The sequence below is a fragment of the Crocodylus porosus genome, unplaced genomic scaffold, assembly GCF_001723895.1.
Source record: "Crocodylus porosus isolate Cpor-Errol unplaced genomic scaffold, CroPor_comp1, whole genome shotgun sequence".
Lineage (NCBI taxonomy): Eukaryota > Metazoa > Chordata > Crocodylia > Crocodylidae > Crocodylus > Crocodylus porosus.
In genome coordinates, this window is record NW_017728913.1 from 28,682,157 (window position 1) to 28,687,251 (window position 5,095).

General features: G+C 47.0%; 1 protein-coding gene across 3 annotated transcripts in view; it reads left to right on the forward strand.

Moving 5' to 3' along the window:
* Positions 1–309: 309 nt before the first annotated feature.
* WDR17 (WD repeat domain 17) overlaps positions 310–5,095 on the forward strand; it is a 108,891-nt gene continuing 104,105 nt past the window's right edge. For 2 of the 3 annotated variants that reach the window (XM_019534636.1, XM_019534637.1), the window contains exon 1: positions 312–410. The gene's annotated coding sequence lies outside the window, so the exon portion shown is untranslated. Of the gene's footprint in view, positions 411–5,095 lie in introns of all 3 variants that reach the window. The other variant, XM_019534638.1, reaches the window with a different exon arrangement.

The following is a 5,095-nucleotide window of genomic DNA, read 5'->3' on the forward strand; positions in this document are numbered from 1 at the left end:
TCTCCCCCCTTGACCAGTAAGCGACACTAACTGGGGCTCCAGCCATGACTCCGCTGTGCAGGCTGCCTGCGGGAAGAGGAGCCAAGCTGAGGCATGAGGAGACCACCCGATAAAGACCCCCGTAGAGCTGCGCTCCCCCCCACCCCCGGTCCCCGCGCGGCGCATCCGCAAAGAGCGGGGCTGCGGCTCAGACACACATAAGGGGCGTTGCTCCGTTGCTCTGGTAACCGAAACCCCCCTCCCAACTGCCGGGTAGCCGCGTCCAATCAGCGGGCGGCTGGGTGGAGGATGCGGGGCCGCCCGGTTACCCGGGAAACAGGATTGGTTTTCGTTCTCGCCCCCCTTCTCAGCCTTCCCCTGCTGGTGACGTCGGAGGTGTCGCAGCGCGCGGGGTCTCCCGCCGTAGGCAGGTAGGGGCGGGTGGGCCCGCGGGGCCGGGGGGCCTGGGGCCAGAGCGAGGCTGAGATGTCTGCCCTTTGCGTTCTTCTGGCCCTTCCTCCAGGGCGGCGGCACGTTCCCTTCCGCCTGCGCCCCGCAGTGCGGGCTGTGGAGGGCAGAAGCAATGTTTGGGGATACAGCCTCTTGTCCTAGGGGCGAAAGCAAGGCAGGCTCCCCGAGGTTTTCCCTTGTCTCTGTGGAGCCCTTTACCTCTAGCTTGGGGGGAGGAGGGGGCAGAGCTGGCAAAAAGCCCTGCTGAATGGAGGTGAGCAGACGAGATTCTTTGAGCAGATGTGGTATCTTGGATTACACCAGTTTAGTTGGGGAAATTGTTCTTGGTAAGCTTTGGGACTCAACCACCCTACTTCAGGCATTGGAGAGACTCACTCAGTCAACAGCAGAGTTTCTCCAGTGCCTGAAGAAGGGTGTTGATACCCCAACACTTGCCAAGAACAATTTTCTGAACGATTTAGTTGGTCTAATAAAAGATACTGTGTTTACCCAAAGAGCCTTGGCTGCCAATGTCCATAGACCAGAGGTTTTCAAACAGGGGTATGTGGGGACCTCCCCTCCATGTGGATTGGCTGCTGAGGGACCACCTCCTCCCCCGCCCCCCCCCATGCTCCTCTGGCTGCCAGGGGGCTTCTGCCTTCTTGACCAGCTGCTGGGGGTACACTAACCCAAAAAGGTTGAAAACCCCTGCCTTGGGCCAATGCGGCTACAGCCAGGAACTGCTGAATGGAGGTGTCCCAACCAGCCAGGCGCAAGGGGTAAACCAACCCACCCCCATCCTCAGGTGCCCCAGGTCCTGGCATCTCCAAGGGATGGTGTGGCTGGGTGACGGCTCTGAGAAGGGAAGTAGACTGTTTCTGTGAAGGAAGTTGCTAAATCGAGAGGGAAATGAGATCTCTGCTTGATTGGCTCTGAATGGTGCTCCCAACCATTCATCGATTTGAAGTGATGGGCAAGGATTTCTTGAGGTGCTGTCCTTTATTGGACTCTGCCTTGTTGGGATGCAGTTTGGCAAGGTTTTGTATGCAAAGCATTCCTCATTCTCATCCAGTTTGCCTGACTCCATCCCAGCCAGGCAGCTGGTCCAATAAAAGATACCACCCTAAGAAATCCTTGTCTCTTGCATTATTTCAGGACCATCATGGCTACATTGTGCTAGCACTACCACAGATTTTAAGTTTGGAAGAGACTGGAAGGTATAGGATTTCACTTTGTAATTTCTCTCTCCAGTGTAGGAGTTCACTCTGTAATTTCTGCAACAAACCGAATAACTTGTTGTACTAAAACACATCTTTCAGCAAGACGTCTAATCTTGATTTAGGAAAACAAATGATAGAGAATCTGCTACATTTTCCTTGTAAACTACCACGTGTTAATTATCCTCACTGTTAAAGATCTGCATCCTGTTACTATTGACTTTGTTTCATATTCTAGTCTTTGGATCTTGTTTATGCCTTTTTGACTGTGTTTAAGAGTGCAGGTCTTTCTAGCATTATGCTGAACATGCATTCCTGGAAAACGGCACATAACTCTCTTTCGCATAAAGGGAACCCACTGTACAATGTAACAAATAGGGATATGTTCCAAGACCTTGATAGTACTGACCCCCAGACCCACTTCTACCACTTTTGCGAGGCAATTTTGGTACTTGCCAACAGCAAACAGTACACATGAGCACAAGGTGGTTGTGAATGTTACCGTAATGGGGATGGTGGCTACAGAGACACATGGCAGACGATGAGTGAGAAGCACAGATCCACATAGGAGACTGTTTTGGTATGTGTCACTCCCACAAACCAGCTGACTCTGGGCTTCCATCACACTGATTGCATAAAGTGAATTACCTCACATATAATGAATTTTTGGTATAAAAAGGGTCATTGCATAGGAGTGAATTCACACAACAGAACCTGCATAAAGCGAGGGAAACCTGTACTCTGGAAGAAAATGAGTGATAATTGAATAAGTACTTATCAAATAACTTTTTCACTTTACTTTTTGATAAGCTCAACATATTGAACTTTTAAGTCTGTAGTCAAAAGGCAGTTAGAATTGCAGAAAGTCAGCAAATGTTATTTCTGGAATGTTTTACAATTCAGTTTGACTGTGCTTGTGGAGAGCAATTGTCCCTATTTATTTCCTGATTAAATGCATAACATTAAATATTATGCTATGTTTTGAATTACATATTTGGTGAATCTACAGGTGCCATTATGGTGATGTGATGAGCTCTGGTGCAGTTCACACGAGAGTCAGCTTTTCCCATAGGTAGTCTCTTCACATTCACCCAGGACCCTAGAGGTTAGAGCCAGGGTGGAGCAGCCCTGGGCTGGCAGGGTGCTCGGGGGTGGGGGAGAGTTCAGCTCTGGGTGCAGGTCTGGGGAGCAGACAGCCCATGCGCTTTTGAGCCCTCATGGTCCAGCCAGCCCCGGTCACCATTTATGTGTACATTTTGGTGCAGTAAGTTACTGTGCTGTAAAATAGTACTGTCTTGGACAGTGTTATTTTATGGCACAGTTAATTAATCAACTGCACACTGATGCTGACGCATGTGTAGATGGTGATGCTTTACTGAGGAGCTAATTATTCAACTCCACAGTAAAGTGCCAGGAGATGTGCCTGCCGTAAACGATATGCTGTGTATTAATCAGTCGAATTCACTTAATCTTTTGTATTATTATGTTTTGTATTGTCACAGCTTCCAAAGTTTCCAATGATCGTAATATAGCTGTATCAGCTGCTGTTTTAACACAGGGGAAGACAGGAAACCTTTACATTTTCAAACAATTCCCATGTCTTCTGCAGCTTTTCTGGCTGCTGCAGTAGTTTTCTGTGGTCTGCTGAGGATGGGTTAAAGATTCTTTTACAAGTCTTTTTGCAAGGTTCTTTTGTTTGAAAACAGGCCAGCACAGCTATTAACTTCCTTTTTGGTCTCTTTGTTTTTGTTTAACATTTACTTATCCTCTGTGCCCCGCCCCTGGCATTGACCCAAAAGGTGGGAGCTGGTGTCCTCCACACTTTGATGGAGGTGGTCATTTGATACTGCAGCTCTTCCCTGTTCTTCATGGGTGACACTTAACTGTTTTGTGGTCTGTTCTAAGGGTTTTTCTTAAAGTTTCTCTTAAACCCCCTTTTTTTCATTGATTCCTACTAAATCAGGAGTGTCAGATACAGCTTGAGGGCTGGCTTCAGATATGAAGCCTTATAGTCCAGCCCCTGAGTCTTGAATCCAATACGTATACCCAGGACTGTCCCGGGGGGAGGCGGGGTGTGAATTGGGGCGACTGCCTTGGGCCCTGTGCTTTGGGGGGCCCCGTGGAGCAGGGTGGACCAGTGGTGGCGTAGAGCTGGGCAGAGCGGCTCTGTGGGCCAAATGAGTTTTACACCTTTGTACTGGATAGCTTTGTGTAGGACTTTGGCAAGTAGAGTACATGACCTAAATAATGTGCTTCCTTTTATCTCTGGTGGAGATAAGCCACTGGCTAGTGATTTCTCAGATCTAGTTGATAGTAACTCTTCCCATCTGCTTCCAGAATCTTTTGTTGGCCCAATTTTCCAAAAGCATCTAATTTCTGTCCATTGTTTTGGTAAATTAATAGTTCTCACAGTGGCATGTTATGGTGCTGTATATCTTTTCTTTTCATATATTTGTAATTTTGGTGGGTATCCCTTTTCTACCATGGATGCCACTTCCTTCTTGAGATTTTTGTTTATTGTCACCCAGGTATATGAATTTCTTCTACTTTCTTAACGCTTGCCTTCTAATCTGAGGTTGTGGCTTCATGTTTGCATTTCAAGGGTGTTTGTTTGGACATAGACTGATTTGGAGTCCTGCAGCCTTCCATTTAATGCCAGGTATTGTATCTTTGTAGCTTTTCAGGGGTGTTGCTTATAATGCAGCGTTATTAACAAATTCTTGCTTTTCTAGGAATTTACCATTTTCCCTTGCAAAGCTAATATTTGTGTTGAAGAGACTTACATAGACTTTAGTGATGGCTGTGTGGAAAATTGAGTTAATTGTGTGGTTCGCTGCTAGTGAATTCTGACAGTGTTCAACTTGGAATTCCATAATGTGTTTCTACTTTTTAGACAAAAGGGAATTTTACATGATACATGTTTTGTATCTGTTAGACAAGTAACTGCAACATGGATGACAATCAGTACCTTAAGGCCTATGGGCACTGCATGCAGTTTGGGTCCCAAACTACTGTGGTGGGTGCTGTGTGGCATGGTTCCCAGAGTAGGCACCGCAGGTGGCACAGTCTCATCAGGGTGGGCACTGTGTAGTGTGATTCTGGCTCTGACTGGTCTGGGGTCTGAGCTATGTGCCTTCAGCCAGACTATGCCTCATGCAGCGCCCTTGTTTGGGTCTACTCTGACCCAGGTGCAGCGCTGTGTGGCAGTGTCATGTGGCAGGGTTCTGTGGGCCAGAACTGGCCCATGTGTTTGACACTTCTGCCTTAGACAGACTTAATAAATGCTTTTTCTGCAAGGAACTAAGTGGGATCTGGCAGGAATTATACATCTAACCTGAAGGTTTTCAGTTTTTCTGAGAAACTATAACAAAATAATATCAATGGAACTATTCCCAGCCAATATAATCTTGATTTTACTTTTATAAACAAAATTTTTACTACAGATTATA